Source organism: Ictidomys tridecemlineatus, chromosome 11 (genome assembly GCF_052094955.1).
Source record: "Ictidomys tridecemlineatus isolate mIctTri1 chromosome 11, mIctTri1.hap1, whole genome shotgun sequence".
Taxonomy (NCBI): domain Eukaryota; kingdom Metazoa; phylum Chordata; class Mammalia; order Rodentia; family Sciuridae; genus Ictidomys; species Ictidomys tridecemlineatus.
In genome coordinates this window covers 85,548,463-85,571,528 of record NC_135487.1, presented here as the reverse complement: position 1 = coordinate 85,571,528, position 23,066 = coordinate 85,548,463, and the positions used below count along the sequence as shown (strand labels likewise).

The 23,066-nt window shown below is 39.1% G+C and overlaps 1 long non-coding RNA gene across 4 annotated transcripts in view; it reads right to left on the bottom strand.

Moving 5' to 3' along the window:
• Positions 1-23,066, bottom strand: part of LOC144368175 (uncharacterized) — a 114,355-nt gene that overhangs the window by 21,524 nt on the left and 69,765 nt on the right. For 2 of the 4 annotated variants that reach the window (XR_013427948.1, XR_013427947.1), the window contains 2 exons: positions 16,648-16,820; positions 4,871-5,099 (listed from right to left, as the gene is read on the bottom strand). This is a non-coding gene — a long non-coding RNA (uncharacterized LOC144368175). Of the gene's footprint in view, positions 1-2,392; positions 2,547-4,870; positions 5,100-16,647; positions 16,821-23,066 lie in introns of those variants that run through there. The other 2 variants (XR_013427949.1, XR_013427950.1) reach the window with 2 other exon arrangements.

Genomic DNA, 23,066 nt, shown 5'->3' with positions numbered 1-23,066 from the left:
TGCGAGGTGAAACCCAGTGAATAACCAGCCACGGATGACTCAGGCTACAGCCGACTCAGCGAGATTAAATGCCTGATTAAATTTACACAGCCCATAATCTCTGATCTGGGACTTAAATACCCATTTCCAGACTCTCCAAAGCCAGTCCTATTTCCAATATGCTTTGTTAATGGCTTCGCTGCTGATGACTAAGGGACGCAGTAGGTGTTGCTTGAGTCAAAAGTAATACTGTGTTTCAAGCCGAGCAAACTCAATAGGGATTCCTGTGGAGGTTCTTTGTTGTGTGTCTTCCATGGGGACGGGGTCCCTTAGGTGGATTGTCCAGTGAACCAGGTGAACACAGCGATGATGACTGTCTTGTTCTGGTGAGGTCACTAGATAATGCTGAAAGCCATGGGAGCATAGACGGGAACAAAGCAGCAAAGATGTTGTCACATTGTGGGGGAGAGCCTGGCCACAGATGTCAGCAAGCCTGAGTCTGAATCTTCTCTCCCTCCCTCTCTCACCACTTGGGGTTTTGATCACTTAATCAAGTCTCACTGCATTTATCTATTATTGAGGGTAAAAAAATGCCCATGTCCTAGGATGGGTGTGAGGATTAAAACAATGTTTATAGTGCTTAACATAGTAGTTCCAATGAACAATGATAGCTATAATGTATTAGACTCTTCTCATACCATTATTTTCCATAAAACAGACTTCACTACTTAGGGCACAAATAGCCCTCATTTCACAAATATGGAGACCGAGTCCTAGAAAAATGGTTTGTCTAAGATCACATAGATCATTACCAGTGCCCCAATCTGAATTCAAAAGCAGGGGTTTCTATTCTGTTATGCAATTCCAGGCAAGATGAAGTTCTAGTAGTTTTGCTGGTGGAGGTTTCTTAACCAGAAACTACAGAAATGTGCTTAAGCACACTTTTTTTCTCAAACTTTACCAGGTTGGTGTAATGGGCATGAGTTACACACTCTGTTCTGGTTATTCCTCTCATCAGTTTGCTGGGTCTCCTGTTGACATTTCAGACCTAGCCTTAGCAACATTACTGTTTTTAAAATAAAGCCTGGTGTGCCCTTGAAGAATATGCCTTTCACCGTGGGGTAATTGGTTTGGAATCCCGATGCCTTTCTTTATCATCACGTGGAGCTGATTTGTGAGGAATATGGCCTTTGATGCTTGAGGCTTGGCTTTGCGCCAGGAAGTCATTGTTGGGGATTCTGGCTGTTTGATGTTAAGATGCAATCTGCCGAGGAGCTGACGAGACCTATTAATAGGAATTCAAACACTGTGTCACAAGCTTCACCAGGAGGGCCTGGACAGGGAGGCCTGAATAACGATTCTGACAGAGCCAGGAGGCGTCATTGGACAGGACAGTGTGCCCTTGACACCACCTTGGGACTCAAGGAGGCATCTGAAACATGCCAGCAGCTCCTGTCCACTCGATCCTCACTTGATTCACTATTTTGGGCACACGATATGCCCCAATTAGGTGTCGGTCTTTCCCACAGGACAGAGCTCCTTAGAGGCAGGGATTATGTCATTAATTCAGAAAGCATTCGTTGAGAGCTTCTTGCCACTGCCAGGCATTGTAGAAGGAGCCAGGAGCCTTATTCTTCTTTGTGCCCAGCACCTCGTCAAGAGGCTAGCACATGGCAGACGTTCAGCAAGTGTTATGGGTAAAATACTACTCACTGAGGAGGCGAAACACAAACACTGCCTTCACTTGCACAGTGAATATGTTTTGAATGTGATGTTTTCTCCAGATTGGAGGCATTATCCAAGTCTTTGGCATCAGGAAAATTAACTTGTGGCATATATGTCATAATTGTTAAATGTGTTTCTGTTGATCTCATGATAAAAAGCTAGAACATTCCAGTTGATCAAACATTTTGACTGAAAAGTTCATATTTGGTACTGTCAGTGAAGAAAAATAAGTTGAATATCTCAATAAAACATAAATCATTCCTTGATGGTCAAAAGGCAATGTGAGTCTCACAACCATCATTAAGAAACCATTTATCATTGGATAAGCCCTAGCTGTATACATGGAGTTAAAGGTTTTAGATTAATAAATGCTTACCCTGTTATTGTGATTTATTTATTTTTTATACACAATTAATGAGACATAGTTATGATGAGCTTCCCCCAGGCTACAGTTAATTATTTAAAAAAAATTATTTTAAAGAAGCAAAATTGTATCCACCCAAGGTTATTTGTGAGAGCTACATAAAAAAAATTCATTTGAAAGAAAATAGATAGCTCTCAAAAGGGAAGGCTAGAAGCCCAGACTTAGGAATAAATGGCAGGAACCAAAAGAGGTTAGGCTGCAGGAAACACAGCCAAGCAGCTGTGTGGCTATACTGCCACTGGACCCTCATTACCGCGGCCTTACCAAAAGTGTTTCTGTGACAGGGAGCGTGAGGCCCACAGAGGCTGAGCCAAGGTTTGGGGACCACAGTCTAGACGCCAGAACAGGGTAAGATGGAGGATTTTGCCCCTTGAATTTCTGTAGATAGAATTTGAATCATGCTTCTCACAAGCCTTGTCTGTTGGCAGAGTAAAAATCAAAACAAACAAGAAAACAAAAACAAAAATAATAAAAAGGTCATTAATTACATAGACTGAGAGATTTTAAAACAAAGCAAAACATATTGTCTAATACCTTATGATGCAATCAATGAATAAATGTACAAAATATGTGCAGTAGAATAAAAATAGACAAGTCAATAAGTGCATGGTAGATTGAGTAATGTCTACACCCCCCCCGCCCCCCCGCCCCCCCCCGCCCCCCCCCCACCGAAGTGTCCTGCCACCACCAAATTGTCCACATTCTGATCTTCAAAACCTCTAAATATGATGCTTTCATGGCAAGGGGATTTTGAATATGTAATAAGTCAGGATCTTGAGACAGGAAGATTAACCTGGATTATCTGGGTAGATCCCATATTCTCACAGGGGTCCTGATAAGAGGGAGGCTGAAGGATCAAAGTCATAGGAAGATGTGTGACAGCGGAAGCAAGAGGTCGGACGGATTATGAACAGTGCCAAGAGCCACAGAATGCAGGCAGCCTCTGGAAACGGAGTAAACAGATTCTCCCCTTCAGGAGGAACCAGTCCTGTCACCTTGATCCTAGTTCCATAAAACATTTTGAGACTTCTGACCCACAGACCTACAAGAGAATAAATTGTACTGTCTTAAGCCACCGAGTTTGTGGTAGTCACAAACAGTGACTGGAGGAAGCTACTGCAAATGATAAAGAAGAAATCTTAGCTATTTAAAGTCTGTAGTAAAAACATGTGAATTCTAGATAAAGAGGAGATTCCAGAAAAATGCAAGATAGAATAAAACACACTTCAAGTTTGTTTGCTGCATTGGGATTCTTCAGTACTGTCTGTTCAGCTCCCTTCATTCTGTCAACCAAATTCTTTATAATGGGATCAACATGGTGATAATTTTGAATTTAACTCCCTGAGCCCAGCAGTATGACTACCAAACATATAAGAAAGAGGTTCTATCTTCCACCAAATACAACATAAAGGCAAGAATTAAAAGAAAATACTATTTTCTGTGCTTAACTTTTAACTGGTTTTGATGATCTTTCTAATATCAATGAAACAACTTTTCATTGATAGGGTAGAACTAGAGAATGTACTAGGTTTTTTGGGAGAAACAAAGTGAGAAGTGTAAATACTTAGACTTTACATATTTTTAAGTAATTTAACAAGTCATAGAAATTAATAATGGAACTGATTATTAAAAGTGATTCATTCTTTTTTCTTTTTCTTTTCTCTCCCCTTCCTCCTCCTCCTCCTCCCCCTTCTCTTCCTCCCCCTTCTCCTCCTCCCCCTTCTCCTCCTCTCCCTTCTCCTCTTCTTCCTCCTCCTCCTCCTCCTTTTCCTCCTCCTCCTCTTCCTCTTCCTCCTCCTCCTCCTTCTCTCCTCTCTCTCTCTCTTTGCCCTAGGGATTGAACCCAGGGCCTCATTTATGTTAGGCAAGCTTTCTACTATCAAGTGACATCCCTCAGTCTTCCTTTAAATTTTATTTTGGACATGGTCTCATTAAGTTGCAATCTTCCTTTTAAATGTATGTTTTTCAATATTTGCAGTTTAAAACAAGTTCTTTTTAATAAGCTATTTTGAAAGAAGACTTCTATAATAAAACTTCTTTCTTTTCTTCTCCCTTAATCATTTAAAATAATTTCTACCCAAAAAATTCTTCATCATTTTAAGACATGTAGCCTCCTTACTCCTATCCATTTCCCCAATCAATGGAACCTGTAATATTGATTTTTTTTAAAATCCAGTGTGATATCAAAGCACTGTATCAAAGTCAGTTGGGTCACTGAAGGTAAAACATATATCTCTGTATGCCAGTTCCCTCCCCTTATTTGTCTATGTGCCATGGTTAGCTGAAAGGACTTCCAAATAGTCTTTCATTACATATTATTGATGAGTTAAGAAGAAACATGTTGGGCTGTCTGTGTAGCTCAGTAGCAGAACACATGGCTAGCATGCATGAGGACTTGGGTTCAATCCTAGCACCAAAAATAAAATAAAATAAACACTTTAATACTTAAAATAATCTTCTTGTTGCAGTTAAGTGAGAATAGATGTTCTTTCTTTTTTTTTAAAGAGAGAGAGAACTTTAATATTTATTTTTTAGTTTTCAGTGGACACAACATCTTTGTTTGTATGTGGTGCTGAGGATCAAACCCAGGCCGAACACATGCCAGGTAAGCGTGCTACCGCTTGAGCCACATCCCCAGCCCCAGAATAGATGTTCTTTAAAAGTAATTTGAAACACTAAATACAATGAAATGTAGCGTTCTGTTGTTATATAAAGATAAAGGCAAGAGTGGCATAACAGTGATATAGTTGCATAAAAGGAAAATAATATTTATTACTTTTGAAGGAAAGAGAGCAAATGATAGAAAACACTCTTTATTTTACAATAGTGAACTTGATTTTGTGTAATAACCAGTTTCAGTTTTCTCTTTTCCCTTCCCATGATGGATAAGAGAGATGGATCAGCTTTTTGTTGCAGTCCGTTGAGTGTAACAATTCCATATTCTCTTCTTTCAGGAAGAAAAAATGAAGATCTAATTAAAAGTAAAAAAAATAATTTACAGTTGACTGATTAAATCACATAAAATGTAGGTTTACATAGTTAGTTTTAAATAGTTAAGCCTAGTGTTTGCTTTTCTCCCCAATTGTAACCTTTTTAAAAGCACCTAATCCTATCATTGATAAAAATCACAGTGTTTGAAGAATAAGGCAATTATCCTTACTTCTGTGAGCAAGATTTTGCCCCAGTAATGTTTTGATGTCGTGTGAATCTTGTAAGCAATAGTTTAGATTTAATGAATTATTATACATTAATATATGGCCATCCCTAATGTCTGTGGGCTCCATATCTACATATCTACGGATACAACCAACCAGGGATCAAAAATATTCAAAAAGAAAATTGTACTGATACTGAACATATGCAGGCATTTTTCTTATCATTACTCCCAACACAATATAATGACTATTCACATAACATTCACATTTTGTTTGGTATCATAAGTCATCTAGAGATGATTTAAATTATTGCAGAAGGGTATGTGTAGGTTATATGCAAATACTATATCATTTCGCATATAGGACTTGGGCATCCTAGGATTTAGTATCAGTTGGAGGTCCCACAACTAGTTCTGCAGTGGATACTGAGGAAAAACTGCCTGTGCCTGTAAAGAGGTAATTACATTAAAATAGGCCATTAGGTTAGGACCCTCATCCATTATTGCTGGTTTCTCCATAAGAGGAAGGAACATGAGAGGCAATGTGAGGATGTAGCAAGAAGATGGCCAGGCCATCTGTAACCCAGGGAGAGAGCCTTCAAAAGAAAATAAATTTGTCCCTCTTTTTTTTGAACTTACAGATCCAGAGCTGTGAGAAAATAGTGTTCTGTTGTTTAAACCACATACTCTGTGGCATTTTGTTATGGCAGCCATAGCAACTAACACACTGGGAATTTTTGAGAATGACCAAAGGGTTGCTGTCAATAAATATGCTGAGCTAACAAGTTAAAATAAAATTGTCCTAGACAAAACAGGAGAAATGTCAAGTCAATCAGGGTTAATGCAGGAGAGACTGCTTGACAGAGAGGATGGGAGAAACAAATCTGAAGGCATTCCAAGTCACAGGAGCTCCGGTATGGTTAAGACATATCATAAGATCTATGGCTGTGTGTGTGTGTGTGTGTGTGTGTGTGAAGTACTAGAAATTGAAACTAGGGGTGCTGTACCACTGAGCTACATCCCCAGACCTTTTTATTTTATTCTGAGGCATATGATAAAATTAAAATTGATGAAAATTAGTATTTAAAATGTGTGTTAAAGGCGGAATAAGTTTCCATCTCCTCTTTGAAAAGGTGTTAGATAATCAGTAAAATAATGTTTTTAATATAATTTAAATTACTCAAAATTGCTTTTGGACAGTAAGGATAACTTTTGTAGTTAACCAGCTTATATTATTACTTATTGAGAAACTGTGAGGACATCTTCTCTCACTAGGGATATAGACTCTACACATTTGATACATGCAATGTTTGACAATATCAAGGTCTGGGTGGCAGGAAGATTTGGTCAATCAACCTTGAAACCAGTTGTTTACTAGCTCGTTGGATGATCAGTCATTAATATCTTCCCCTTTTCCTGACTCATCAGCTTTTCAGTAACTTTATCAACAGGAGTCATTTATTGACCCATTCAATGAGCCTGCCTACTGCCTGGAAATCCTTGGTAAATCTGGGGGACAGAAATTTAAGGAAACATATGACTGTTGTTCTCAAGTTGCTCAGCCTGTCATGAAGGTACCAAAAACATCACCAACAATCTCAGTTAGTGTGGTGATGGCCTTAATAAAACTATTTACAGAGAAGCTAGTTCTGGTAATATATGTCTGTAATCCTAGCAGGGAGACTGAGGTAGGAGGATCTAACACAAGTTCAAAGCCAGCCTGTGCAACTTAGTGAGACCCTATCTTGAAAATTGAAAAGGGCTGGGGATTTAGCTTAGCATTAGAGTACCGCTAGGTTCAATCTCCAGTATTGGAAAAAATAAAAAAAAAAAGGAGGAGGAAGAGGAAAGGAGAGGAGGAGGAAGAAAAAAGAGAGAAAAAAAAAAGTCAGTTTAGCTTTTTCTCTTCAGTCCTTCCTGCCCTCTGTGACTTCCACAAATACCCCTTAATTGTTGGGATGGATGGGGAAAAGACTAACTCAAAAAACTCAGTTGTCACCTGTGGCCTGCTTACCATGTGCTAGGTCTGGGAGATGTGATGGACAAAAGATACACGGTCCTAGCTCTCAGAGAGCTTACACTTATTGGGAAGGATGGCTATCAACAAATACTTGTGGGGCTGGGGATGTGGCTCAAGCGGTAGCGCGCTCGCCTGGCATGCGTGCGGCCCGGGTTCGATCCTCAGCACCACATACCAACAAAGATGTTGTGTCTGCTGAGAACTAAAAAATAAATATTAAAAATTCTCTCTCTCTCTCTCTCTCCTCTCTCACTCTCTCTTTAAAAAAAAAAAAAAAAAAAAAAACAAATACTTGTCTCAATTCAGGCTCTTCTCCCTCTCAATTTAGTTCAGCTGAGGACTCAGATAAGCACCACCTCCCATCATCAGAAGTGCCTAAGCAGTGAGGAAGGTCAGAGCCCAGGGATGGAGCGACTACCCCACCATGGCAGAGAGGCCATGAAGATTTGGGCAGAAGCCACAGAAATAGTCACAGGTAAGTAGCCTGTCTGAGTGGATAGGATAATGGACAGCAGAGCCACACATTTAAGATTATAAGCTTTGGAGCCAGCCTTCCTAGATAAGAATCCCAGATCTTCCGCTCATTAACTGGGAGTGTGACCCTAGATACACACCTTACTTCTATCAAGATGATAACAGCAGGTGCCTTGTGGTTTAAGAATTAAAAAAAAACTTGCCTGAAACACAAAATTATGTGGCAGAATAAGTGCTCTTTAATTTCATATTTTTAAGAAGAATCTACATAATTAAAATGTTTTAAAAGAATGATGGTGATTATAAATATTTTGTACCCATATGTAAATTGGCTTTAAATTTGGAATTCAGTGTTCTTCTCACAAGGTACATGCTAATTCATAATTTGTGCATGCAATTACTTATTTACATAGGAGCTCAAATGCTCAGAGAAAGGTGTGGAAAGATGTACATGACATAGCTGAGAATGATTCTCTCCATAGAGAATTGAACTGGAGATGCTCAAGTTCTTTAGCTTTTCATAAAATATTTGATTTCTTCTTTATGATGAAAATGTATTCATGAATTAAACATAATTTTAACAGGTAAAAAATTCTAAAAAAAGAAATGTTAACACTCAGCTGGAGATGTAAAAGGAGGGATATCTACATTTAAATGACATTTCCCCAAATACTGATTGCAAACCTAGTTCTCTTGACTCACCCCACTAAGTATTTTAGGGTATGCAAAGTACATGTAGAGTTACCCAATCTCTTGCAAAAGTCCTTTTCCCTCATTTCTGGCTACTCTGACTTGAATTTGATTGGACCTTGAGAGTGGGTAGGGTTTTGATTGGTGTAGCTAATCCAGGTGAGCAGTGTAAGCAGAAGTGGGGGAGGAAAACAGAAAAGTTTTAGGAAACAGCAAGTGGGTGAGTTTGATTGGTCACGGCGTACTGGAAAGAGAATGATATTATGGAAACTTGGAGAGGTAGACTGGATTTAGTGCATTCAAGTGCCTTGAATGCTGTGTTGTTAGTTTAGCTTTATTTCTTTATGTAAATGAGAAGTACTGAAGGATTTTTGAGTAGAAGAGAAACCCAGGCTTAGGAAGAATTTTTTAGTAGCAGTATAGAAGTGGATTTAAGTGAGCTTCCTTGAGGAATTTTAATTGGTCAGTGTAAGAGAATGAAGACTTGGCTCATGGGTAATAGGGGAAAATGGGGCGAAAAGCACAGATTGGGGGTAAGAGAGAGAACATTAAGTTAATTGTTTAAAAAAAGGTCAAAAGATTAGCAAGAAGTATAGATAAAAAAAAGATGTACAGGCTACTTTGATGTTTTCAGGATTAAATTTTTATAAAATAATGCCATTTTCGGGAAACAGAAAAACCACCAGAAAGGTTACTTAGCAACAGCAACAGGTTTATTTTAAGATATTTTGAGATTGAATCTCTAGGTAGGCATCTGAGCAAAATAAACATCAGTCATTTGAAACTCCGTCCTAGAGTCATCTGTAGTGAAAAATATATGGAAAATGTAGGTGTGGATACAGTTGCTTGATAGAACATGCAGAGAAAGAAGAGAGTGATGAGAGTCTTGAGGAACAGGTAACTTTGGCAAATGAGGGAGAGACAGAGGAGGTCACCGGGAGAAGCAAGAGGAGAACCAGGGTCATGCCTTTAAATATGGTGGAGAAGCTAGGTAAAGTGGCGCATGCCTGTAATTGCAGTAACTCTGGAGGCTGAGGCAGACGGATAGCAAGTTGAAGGCCAGTTTCAGCAATTTAATAAGTAACTTGGCTAGACCCCTGTTTCAAAATAAAAAAATAAAATGGACTGGGGATGTAGTTCAGTGGTAAAACACCCCTGGGTTCAATCCCTGGTACCAAAAAAAAAAAAAAGATTCACTTAAAGGAAGTGGAGAATATTTCAAAAAAGGAGAGCAGCAAAGAGTTCAGGAAAATAAGGTCCAAATGGGTAGACTAATTCTCTGATGCCAGAAATATCCTCTTATAAAATATTAAGATTTTTTGCAAATTGAAATATCTATATGTATAAAGAGTGCTAAAAAACATATTCACCCATGGAGCCACTGGGCTAGTCAAGAGAGAGTATTTCCAGCACAGTATCTTGCACAAAGTGCTCAGTAGACCTCCAGCTGTGTGCAGGGCAGGTTTGATCAGGCAAAAAGAAGAGAATGAATCTTAAGTTGAAAGCCTGCCCCAAAGAGCTGTATTATCTGAGGTTAGATGAAGTAAAAAGTCAAATACTGAAGTCAGGGTCAGTGGGGACAAGGGGACAGTATTTTGTAAGTCTGTGCAGGTTTGAGGTTGTGTAATCCTGTGTTATGCAAGCAATGTTCGGTGACCTACTGGCACGGAGGTAACATCAAAGTTAGCTTTAATTCTCTAAGCTGGGAGAATTTGGCCTCTGAAATTCTAGATAGTTAAGGGTTACAGGTATGTGGTGCTCCTGCATCAGATCTAAAATGACAAGATTCTGGGAGCTTTCAAAAATTTGCTCTGACTACTGATAAAAGTGAGATTCTGGCTGATTTAGATACTTGGCTGTTGTCATGTTAGCAAATCATTCCACTCAGTTCCCCAAATGGCAATGACATTTAACTAAGAACATGTGAAAAGGCTGATAGACATCGATCCCAACAAAATAGTTCCCTAATATAATGCTGCATTGTTTCCACCTTATATTCAAACAGAGCTGCCTATTTTCAGCTATTAAAGAGCTTGGAGTTCCTACTAAGGTCTCTATGTGGCTAAGTGGCATCTTGAACTTAATGTGTCCTAGGCAGATTTTTTTTCTTTCCAATACTAGGAATACTGAGAATCGAACCCAGGACCTTGCACATGCTAGGCAAGTGCTCTATCACTGAGCTACATCCCTAGCCCTCTAAGCAGAATTTTTTTTTTAATCTCTGCTGTCTTGCACAGTCTTCTCCATTTTAGTAAATGTCACACAGATGCCTTAGGAATCTTCCTTAATCATGATCCTTTCCTTCAAACCCTAATTGAGTACATCAAAGTTTGTCATCTTCAGAATATATCCTGATTTTATCTAGCACAGATATTAAATAGGTAAGCTCTTGAGGCAGAATTCTTAGTCTGAATTGTAGCTCTAACACTTACTACCTAAGTCATTATGGCTGAATTATTTTACCTCTCTGTGTCAGTTTCTTCCTATGTAAAATAAATGTAACAATGGCACCTACCTCACAGGACTGGTTGTAGAAATGATGTTAATACATATAAAATACTTGGCATTAGGACTGGCTATAGTAGGTGCTCAGTGAAGGTAGTTAGTACTACCTCTACTATGGTTTCAATAAGTGTCACACAACTATCCATGTGGTAAAGGCTTGTTCTCTGGGGTGGTGCTATTGGTAAGTGGTAGAACCTCTAAAAGTTGGGGTCTGGTGGGAGGTCCTTATGTCACTGAAGTTGTACCCAATGAGGGAATAGTGAGACCCAAGTTTCTTCCTCTTTCTGTTAATTTACTCTGCTCCCTGGCTTATTAGGAGAGCATTTTTGTTTCACTGTGTGCTCTCACCAAGGTGTCTCACTCTCACCAGAGACCCAAAGCAATAGGGTCACTTGATCTTCAACTAGAAACTCCAGAATCATAAGTCACAATAAACCTCTGCCCCCGCCCTCCCCCCCCCCCGCCTTTTTACTTATTTGTTTGTTTGTTTGTTTCAGTGCTGGGAATCAACCCCAGGGCCTCACATATGCCAGGAAAACATTCTCTTACTGAGCCACATCCTCAGCCCCTGAACCTTTTCTCTTTATAAGTTAATTACCTTGAGTATTTCATTATAATAATGGGAAGGTGAGATGAGCCAACCCTCATCTTCCCTCACCTGGATTACTGAAACCATTGATACCTACCAAGATTCCCTATTTTATTTTTTACTATGGTCTACACTGCTACCAAAGTAAACTTTCAAAAATACAAACCACACTGGAATGGTGGTGCACCCTTCTAATGCCAGTGGTTTGGGATGCTGAGGCAGGAGGATTGCAAGTTTGAGGCCAACCTCAGCAACTTATGGAGACCTGCAGCAACTTAGCAAGATCCTGTCTCAAAATAAAAAATAGGAAGGACTGAGGAACCCAGTGTGGTGGTGCATGCTGGTAATCTCAGTGACTCGGGAGGCTGAAGCAGGAGGATTGCAAGCTCGAGGCAGTAAGAAACTTAGTGATGCACTAAGTCACCTAGTGCAACTCTGTCTCAAAATAAATAAATAAAAATAAAAAGGACTTGGGGGCGTGTCGAAGTGGCTAGACACCACTGGGTTCAGTCTCCAGTAACACACACACACACAGAGACTGGGAATGTAGCTCAGTGGTAAAGTGCCCCTGGATTCAGTTTATATAAAAAGTATGTAAAAATACATATAATTCAGATCAAGCCATTCAGCTGTTCAAAGTCCTCCAACAGCTTCCCAATTGCAAAGAATTCCAAAGCTCTTATCACCACCAATAAGGCCCAAGCAGGTCTGGCTTCCACTAATAGCTCATCATACATAACTCTCTCCTTGCATGGCTGTACTTGATTTTTACCTTCCTACTGTTTCTCAGAATTACCACGTCACGCTGGTACAGACATCAGCACTGGCAGTCCCTCTTTCCAGTAAGCCACATGTTATGACATCCTCGCTTCATCTAACTTCACATAGATACTGAAAGACTGTCCCAAATTACTATTTCCCCCATTGCCTGTTTTGGTTTTCATAGTGCTTATAAGTTATTTATTTGTTTCTGACCATCTTCCCCTGCTACAGTGACTGCTTTCATAATCCATCTGATTCATCAGTATGCCCCTGTGATTAAAACAGTAGCTGAACATCATAGGAGCTCAGTCAATGTTTGTTGAATAAACGAACGAATGGGGAATTTTCTTGTCTTCCCATATTCTCCATCCATCTCCTCTTTGCTCCCAATTAAACACTTTAGAAACCATTTAGCTCAACCCTCTTGTTTTACAGGGGAAGAAACCTGCCTGCAGAGGTAGACCTGCCTAGTGTTGGGACAACCTCTCACACCTGCTCCTTTCTAAATCACTGCCCCCCACCTTCCTCCATCCACACCCTGCTGCATCCCAGGGCATGCTATCATGAGCACTGGTAGCTACAAGCATTTTTAGAAGGCTCTTCTCTTTTATCTTCCACCTTTTGGGGGGTCTCTCTGTCCGCTCTCCTCCTTCTCCATCTGCCTTTCCTGTGGCTCATTCTCAGGGTTCCACTTTTGACCCACTCTCCCCACTTCTCTCCCAGGTACTCATCCATCACCCTGACTTCAACCACCATCGACTCAGCTGAAGAGTCTGTACCTGCAGCTCAGATTTCTCCCCTCATCCTTAGCTCACACTTGTGCTCACTAGACACATCCATATGGATGTCTCTGAGCCTCACACACTCAGCATTCTCAAAGTAGAAGCCATTCTCCATCAAAATTGCTCTTCCTTCAGTGCTCCCTACCGAATGAATGGTAACAAGCCACCCAATCTGGGAACCTCCTCACTCTCTGTTCCCTTAAAAAAAAAAAAAAAAAAAAAAAAAAAAAAAAAAAACCTTAAAGATGAGTCTACTTCTCAAATAATTGTCACATCTATTTATCCCATTTTCTCTGCTACTTTTTTATTTACACCTATCATCACCTCTCACGAGGACTATAACAGTCACCTAACTAGGAATTTTTGAAAACATGGATCTGAACCCATTAGCAAAGTGTCAAATCACTTTTGTGAATCATAACAAGCTTTTAAAAGACTCTTAGCTGAGTGTGGTGGCTTACACCTCTAATCCCAGCAACTCCAGAGGCTAAGGCAGGAAAATCACAAGTTTCAAGCCACACACAGCAATCTAGCAAGACCCTGTCTCACAATTAAAAGTAATAACAATAAGGGCAGCAGACTACAACAGACACTGGTGTGGCTGTATGCATAAACATGGCTGTATAACCAATGTGATCCTGTAATCTGTACACATTGAAAAATAAGAATTCATACCCCATTTGAATCAAATATATGATATGTCAAGATCATTGTATTGTCTTGAGCAACTAATAAAAAAATAATAAAAAAAGAACTGGGGTTATAGTTCAGTTGTAGAGAACCCCTGGGTTCAATTCCCAGTATGCCCCATCCCCCCAAAATCTTAAACTTACACATAAAATCCAAAAAGTAGCAGGACCAAAGCTAGTAGCAACATGGAGACATTTACTGGCAGCTTTTCCTGTTTTTGTAAAGGTCAATTCTGAAAATATTTTCAACAAGGGAGAAAACACAAGCCTGCCCTGCACCATACACTTAACCTGAGTGGAGAAAAGTTTATATGAATAGTACCAGTGAGCAGTATTGTCAAATGCAATAGAAGTCTACTTTAATGTTATTCACGTATACCTCATGATGGTGAAGGAATTTAGTCTGTTTCTAAGGTGCTCTACGTTGCTCAGACCCCTCCTGCCTCCTGCCCTGGGATCCTGACCTGGAATCCACCTTTTTTCCTTATTGTCTCTAGCAACCCTCTTGGATTTGAAATAGTGGTCAGGTATTCATTTTAGTTTGGTCAGTACAGTTTGATTCTTTGATTCCGTGATCCTGGTCAGGAGCTAAGCTTTCTGGACACAATGGAATTTTCCTCAGTGTCAACAAGTCTAGTAACCACCTCTCCCTCCCAGCTTTCTCCTTCCTGCAGTAACTCCTGAATTTGAATAGGAATCATTCCGAGTTGCTCCATCAGTAGCTCTCACCAACTTCCATCTTCCCAGTCTTTGTGAGCATCACATTCCCAGGACAGTTCCCAGGGCGAGGAACATGACCACATGAGGAGAACCAGGCTTCAGAAAGTGGGGAGCTCTACAACCAAGGTTAGTGAATGTCCCACTCACCCCAACACCTCCCAGGCCCCATCTCCCAGCCAGCTGTAATCAGAATTTTTAAAACATGAAATAAAATGGAATAGAATAAAAATTGTCTGACTACAGCACATGTGGTCAGGTTGAGCAGTTATGTACAGTTGTATACAAACACGGGGTTTACTGTGGGTCATGCCATGTTATCCTGCCTTCATGTTTTGTCGCCCTCTTACTCATTTTCCACCCTGAGAATCACGTTTCTAAAAAGCAAGTGCAATATAGGAAAGGTTAAGTACTGCACCCAAAGTCAAAAGAAGCCAAAGTTGAAATCTGGCTCTGGCACCTCATGGCTGTGTGACCATGGATGGGTAACATCAGCAATGACCTTTGTTCTCCTCGTATGTTAAGTGGGAAAAGTATCATGAATCCAGGGTCAGGGCCACAGCCAGCCTCACACAAGCCACTTTAAATCACATACTTTTAATCTTTGCCAGAATCCAAAGGTATTTATATTATTTTTGTTTTGTTAATGGAACTGAAGCTCAGAGAAACTAAGTAATTTGCTCATGGTCACATTGCTAGTATGTTTCTGAGCAAGGATTTCATTTCAAGAGTCTCCACGTTCTTTCCATTGAGCATGAATTTCTGCTGCTCTATATCTGAGGTTTGTCAGCTCACGACTGACTTCTCAGAGTCACATAACTCAATTAATTGTGTATGTATTAAGCATTACTTTTCAACCTAACTCAAGTTGGGGGCTATACGGAAAAGACAAAAGTACGATGTGTACTGCTGCTATGGAATGTACATTTAACTTAGAAAACACTGATAATACAGACCAACAGTCAGTGGGTTCATGGTGCTGACTATATGAAGCATGTTAAGATATTTTCAAATTGTAACATTATTCTATTATAAATTTAAGTTACTCTTAATGAAAGAAATCAATTTATATTTCATACAATGCATCAAGATTCTAGTTTAATAGTATAATTTGTAGATTAAAAATCCATATGGATATGAAATGAATATAAGTTGGTTATTTTAAAATTGAGAGAAAGGTGCCCTTTTCAGAAATTAAGACTATAGGAATGACACAGTGGTCTCTTGCATTTTTAAAAATAAGCCCCAATGTATTTGTATTTTACCGAATTATCAGCATTTTTACAAACAAAATTGGTCTACTTTCCAATTAAGGACTAATAATAACCATAAATGGGCATAATTACTAGATGTCAATTAAAAATAAAAAATATATTTTTAATAAACATAATTTGCTTAAGATGCCTAGTAACCATGAAACCAAGTCACTTGGCAATGAGTTTAAAAGCATGTGTGTACAAGCAGCAGGGAGAGGAACTTAATTAACATTACCCTACAGCCCTTTCCTACCTGGTATGCTTCTAAAAGAGAGAGGAGTTTCAATCATAATCTGAGGAAGACACAACTATATTTCTGATATAAGAAATTAATTAATTCTGAATGAAGTTATTCTAACAGTTGTGATCATCCTAAGGTCAAGAATTAAAATCAGAAATTTCAATAATATTTATATTTTCTATTTTGTCGTCCTTGAACTATGCTCGAAGTTTCTTAGTAGTTAATGCTTTTAGTTTGAAAATAACTTTAAGACAGTTTTTATTCAAGTTATCCATTATTTTTACTTTTAATTACGTTTTTTCAGGAAGTTCCTTTTGTGTAAGCATGTAAGAATAAATATGTAATGGATTGTGAAAAAAACAAAGAATTAATAGGAAAGAACATTTCTGAAAAAAAAAAAACAGTATTCTTTAAAGGGCTCAAAGGAAGCTGCCTGGTCACTCGTCAGAACGAGCCGCACCCTTCCACATTTTGTTTACTCTTTCTGCTTTCCCTATTTATTGTTTTAAATTGACTTTCCATTCCTCTAGTGAGCACCGTGTTCTAAGCAAATCTGGGAAATTCAGTTTATATACACAGTACTGACTAATCGGTTTTTCTATCAGGAATTATTTAAAACACATAAGGAATTATTTAATACCATGGAACAGGAAGTCATACTGAAGAGTAGGCTCGTGTACTTGAAGAAGACCCTGGAAGGATGCAGGTGCTTCTGTAACCCATCTTTGTAGTGTGGAGGAGACAGGAAGACCCAACAAGATGCCCTAGGGCCTTTGCAGTTGTTGATGTAGAAGAGACTCAGTCAGGGTTTCCCTTGAAATATTAAAAAAAAAAAAAAAAAAAAAAAAAACACGAGCTATATCATTATCTTGGTCTAACTGATATTTAAACATTATACCCTGTTGTTATCATTTCTGGACACTAAGCTCTATTGTTTCTTAGCTATAACCTCTGAGAACACTCTAAGAAAAAAAATCCCAGGAAGAATTAAGTTTTCAATTTCCTTTCTTTGAATTTCTTTGTTTGCAATAAAATTAATATTAAAGCTTCTAGAAGAAAACCAGCACCATTTATATCCTATTTAGGATAAATACAGCATACATATTTATCTGGAAATTAAAAGTTAATTTCACTGTTGCTATTTTCCATGTGTAAATTTCAAAGGATCCTGGAACATTTCTCAAATAGATGAGACCTTGCATGCAGATACATACCCTCAGAAGTTTGTGATAAATGAGATTCTCTTGTTACTGTACTAAAGGTTTGATTTTTTAAAATTCTCTGAAAAATTATCAGATCCAAGATAAAATACACAGAAAGAATCTTTAAAAACATCACCATGAGTATGAAAATGAGACAAAACATTTGACAAGAAAAAGACAACTTGAGCTATAACCCATACAAATCCCCCAGCTGCCTGGCTATTCCCAGGCAGTACAAGATAACAGAATTCCATTCTTGTGATGTGTGGGAGTTGGCACTTTTAAAAGAAAGCAGTTTGTGGTTAGTGAAGGCACAATGTGAAAATTTACACATTGTATCATTCTTGTCAAGGAAATGATCCGTGGGGTTTAATCCATTGTGAAGGTGTATGGTGCTAGCCCCTGTGGAATTGTGAGGTTAAAAGGTGGCCTCTCTTAGGACCATGTTAGTTAAATGTGCGTAACATTAGGTCAGAAACCAAGAGCTGGAAATATCCACCATCATAATAGGAAAAGGTCTGCATTAAGTGGAATGGAATTAAAATATGAATGTATAAAGGAGCACACATTAAAAAGGAAAATATACTAATGAACTTCACACACAAAAAAATAACCAGATTAACAGTGTTGTGTCTTGAAGGAAGTGATAACATTGGTTTATCCAGCATAGTGGGATGAGATGACACAGTATTGGAGAAAATGCTGTCAAAGAGCTGAAGGCTTTATTATTTGCTTAGGAAATATATAATGAGTACTTCTTCAGTATGTATCACAGCACTACTGTGAAATAATCTTTTAAAAAGCTATAAGATGTGATTTTGTGACCTCACCTAGAGTTTGCATTTTTATAGGCACAATTAGATAGTACAATGATTTTTTTTAAGTATTATTAGTTTTCATCCTCTTTAGATATATAAGAAAAATTAATGTGGGGGTAAATTAAAGCATTAGCTGAACTAATGTGGGCTAAGAGCAATTTCTGAAAGAAAAAAATGTATTGCTTTTTCATGCATGAGTTTGTGTGTGTGTGTGTGTGTGTAAGAGGGGGCAGGGAGCAGGTATGTGTATGTGTGTGTGGGGTGGTCTTATAGTATAATTTGTTATTTTAGAGAAATTCAGCTTATTATCTGTTGTCATCTAGCCTCTATATCTATTAACAGCCATTCTGTAGCTTTTAATCTTCTCAGTTATTTGGCCACATATTTTGGTGAGGAGAGTCTTTTACCAAATGTCTTGTGTTCCCTTAAATATAGACTTGCTCATGAAAATCACAAATCACTTGGTTTGGTTTGTAATTTCAAAGGCAAATTGTTTTGATCACTACATCAAAATTTCAGTCTGAGGCACAATGAATAATTATGCTGAAAAAAATAGGTATTACTTTCGCAGTTGATGTTTATCATGTATGATAGCATGTAAATGCAACATTTCTTATGTGAACAAGTTTTACCACTTATATAAAATAATATCCAATTGAACATTTTACATCTAGTTTCCAAAGTAATTGTGCTGGGTGAAAGAAATCAGACACAAAAATGTATACATTGTGTAGTTATATTTCTATAAAGTTCTAGATAATTGCTAAGTACTCTACAGAGAGAGAAAATGAATGGATAATTTCCTGGAGGAGAGGGCAAGGAAGTGAGGCAGGAAGGGGTTACAGAGGGACACAATGAAACTTTTGGGGTGCTGGAAATATTTGTCATCTGGATTGTTAGTGATGGTTTCACAGATGTATACACACACTAAATGTTCTCAAAATTGTACGCTTTAAATATGGTCAGCTTGTCGTGTGTCAGTTATACCTCAACCCATTCTAACAAAATTCTAATCTTGATCATCAAGTTATTCTTGTCCAAATGATCTGTGCCAATATAATTAGTACACATTACACATATCTGGGTATGAAGGTGAAAAATAGAGAAAACAGAAACCACAGATGTGAGATTATCAGGAGGATGGCTCCTTCTTTTGATGCTGCATCTAGAGGTCAAGCCTCTTGTGACTTATCATCTTCAACTTTTCCAGTAACACAGTTCAGTTTTGCTTTCATCACCCCAGAACAAATAACTTCCCAAGTCCTCACAAAGCACTATTTCCTAGGGTGTCTCAAAAAGCTAATGCCAGATAATGCTAGATAATATCTCCCAGGCCTGGAGCTGCATAAACCATGGAGCAGATTTACTAGCTTTTATTGATAAGAGAAAGGGAAATGAAAAGCAATGATTCAAGGACAGAAAAGATAGTTTAGTACCTTTATCTTACCATTAATATCTACAAGAAAAACAGTTTTTGAAAGATACGAGTTAAGAGCTCAGGGCATCCTTGCAACCCGTTATTTTCACGCTGCAGCCAAAGTGATATTTTGAAACTGCAACTCTCATCGAGTCACTCCTGCTTAAAATCCTACTGTGGCTCCCTACTGGCTACTGCCTTTAGGAAAAATCCTTAGCATCCCTGGCCAGATACTTGGTCTCCCTTTTCAGCTCATCTGGCTCCATCCTCAGCCACTCTGAATGCCTCCTATGCTCTTACTCATCAAGGCTTTTCATGCTGTCACGCAGTTTGGGTTCTCCAGGAAGCAGACTGAGGCAGGGTTTAGTGTTCCGGATGTTTACTAGGGAGTGCTCTTGAGTCAACACCCATGGAAAGGAGGGGGCGGAAGTAGGATTGGGAAGAGGGAGAAATCAAGCTGAGATGCAAGACTGACAGTCTGGGCCAACTGCACAGGGTGCTCTGAAACTGAAATAGCCCATCTGAGGTGGCCTGCGCATGGGAGGAGGGTGTGACCTTGGCCTGCCTGTGGGAGGAAGGGTGTGACCTTGGTCTGCAGTGGGGGGAAAGGTGTGGCCTTGATAAGGCACCTCTCTGCCGCTGAGGCAATGTCTGAGAGACTGGCATCACCGCTACTACCTAAGGCCCCATATCACTCCTTAAAGGGGGCCTGCCATTCACCCAGGTCATTTCAGCTTATCCTTTGGCCACAGGGTCACCCTCACTTCTTCAGACAGGGATTTCCAGATTCCCAAATTGGCTGGCTTCTCCGTCAGTACCGTGCTGCTCATCTCCATTGTGATTGGCTGCTCACTTCTGTTTTCTTCTCTAAGACAATCACCCTGGGGGAATGGGGAAACTTCTGTAGTATTCCTTCTGCTTCCTCAGTGCCTGCCTCAGGTGAGGGCATACAGCAGGTACTCAGAATACAGACTGAATCAGTGAGTGAGTCTGTGGTCTACAGAGCACTGCTGAGGTTCTTGCTTTGGCCTGTGTACTGAGGCTGGTGGCACTGGGATATTGTGGTGAAGACTTCACGCTCTATCATCACATCCCAAGTGGGCCAGTTCCAGCTCAGTCACATCCTAGCTGTGTGACCTTGGATATGTTAAGTAATCTCTCTAAGCCCCAATTTTTTTTAAAAAAAAAACTTATTTGTTCTTTTTAGTTATACATGACAGTAGAATGTATTTTGACCTATTATACACATGGGAATATGACTTTCCATTCTTGTGGTTGTGCATGAGGTGGAGTTACACTGGTCATGTGCTCATGTATGAACATCGGAAAGTTATGTCCAATTCATTCTGCTGTCCTTCCTATTTCCACGCCCCCCCCTTCCCTTCATTCTCCTTTGTCTAATCCAAAGAATTTCTATTCTTCCCTGCCCCCCTTATGGTGTGTTAGCCTCCACCTTGTGAACAAAGCCTTCCCTACTTCTTCTGTGCTACCCCGTGATTACCATTTTGTCAGGACACCATGCATACAACTGGACTATAGCTCTAACCCCACTGAGAACTTCATGAAAACACTCTTCTTTATCTTTTGTATCTTACATATTGAGACACTCAATAACTTTCTTCAGCTGACTTGCATGAGAAGAAAAACATCAGATCTCTTTAGAGAGACGACTAAGGGATTGAGGCAATCTGTGATGTGCTTGCAAAACAATACAGAGTTTGGTAAGCTAAAAAGTCATTCTTTATTGCCCTTTTATTTTTAATTTAACTATCACATCTGTATACAAAAGCACCCAAGATATTAGTGTGCTACTCAATGAACTGTCATTTAACAAAGACTTGATCACCAACCAGGTAAAGAAATAGAACATTGCCAGAGTCCCCCTCCTGATATCTCAATCATCCACCTTTATCAAGGACTTTTCTTTTTACTATAAATTGTATCTGAGCATTAAGTGGTTATTCCTCTGAGAAATAGATAACTGTCCCACCTTGCTTTCTTTATGGGCTACCATGGCAATAGGTTGACAGTCATATCTGAATACCCTGTCACTGGCATAGATTTTTAAAACTGATATCTTCCTCTTTTTTTTTTTTAAAGAGAGAGTGAGAGAGGAGAGAGAGAGAGAGAGAGAGAGAGAGAGAGAGAGAGAGAGAGAGAGAGAGAGAGAGAGAATTTTTAATATTTATTTTTTAGTTCTCGGCAGACACAACATCTTTGTTGGTATGTGGTGCTGAGGATCGAACCCGGGCCGCATGCATGCCAGGCGAGCACACTACCACTTGAGCCACATCCCCAGCCCTCAAAACTGTCATCTTCTTAAAGAAACACACACATTTAATACCCCACATCTAAGCTTTGATGCCTCCTTTATGACTTTTATTTCCATGGGCCCCACTTCTTCCTTATCTCCTTTTACTGTGTGTTCTTTCCCCCATATTCTTCCTAATTAAAACAGTTTACCCACTTCCTTGTAACCTCTGACCTCTCTTCACTTCTTTTTTTTTTTTTTGGTGGGGGGTGTCCTGGGGATTGAACCCAGGGACACACTTAACCACTGAGCCACTTCCTCATGTCTTTTATATATTTTATTCAGAGACAGGGTGTTCCTAAGTTGCTTAGAGCCTTGCTAAATTGCTGAGGCTGGCTTTGAACTCACAATCCCCCTGCTTCAGTCTCCCAAGCCTTATGTGCTTCTTAAAGAATTTCCAAAAGGAATTAAAGCTTTGAATAGCATTTTAAATAAGATCCAAATGTAACTTCTTCCCTTAGTTCAGAGGGCAAAGATATATAAGGGGAACATGTATTCAGATGGGTCAAAAACTGAGTAGAAAAGATGACAAATTTAGAGAAAATGACTTCCTTTTCTGGGTGACAGGCAAAAAAAATGAAGAAACTGAAACTACTTGACCACATCAAAGGGTTAATAGTAAGAGTTGTACTTGGGGTACATGTGTCCCAGTGATATAAACAATGCTGCTAGAGAAGCTACAATTAACTGAAATGCTATTTCTTAGTCAGTGTAGAAGGAAAAAAATTAATAATCACGAAAACTGACTACTTCTCTGGAAATGTCTCATTTCTGTATGTGTCACTGTATGTGAGCCTTTTCTTTTTCATTATGTTCAACGGTTCTTTCCATTTCTTGTCAATCTCGTGTCATTTGAAGAATAGATATCTGCTGAAATTTGCAATTACAAGGCATTGCATGCAAGGAATAAAAGTGTTCTGTTAAATCTTAATAAGATGAAATCATGGCAAGGATGTGGGGAAAAAGGTCCACTCATACACTGCTGGTGGGACTGCAAAGTGGTGCAGCCAATATGGAAAGCAGCATGGAGATTTCTTGGAAAACTGGGAATGGAACCACCATTTGACCCAGCTATCTCTCTCCTCGGTCTAAAACCAAAGGACTTAAAAACAGCATACTACAAGGACACAGCCACATCAATGTTTATAGCAGCACAATTCACATTAGCTAAACTGTAGAACCAACCTAGATGCCCTTCAATAGATGAATGGATAAAAAATGTGGCATATATACACAATTATTACTCAGCAATGAATGAAATATTACTCAGCAATAAAAAAGAATAAAATCATGGTATTTTCAGGTAAATGG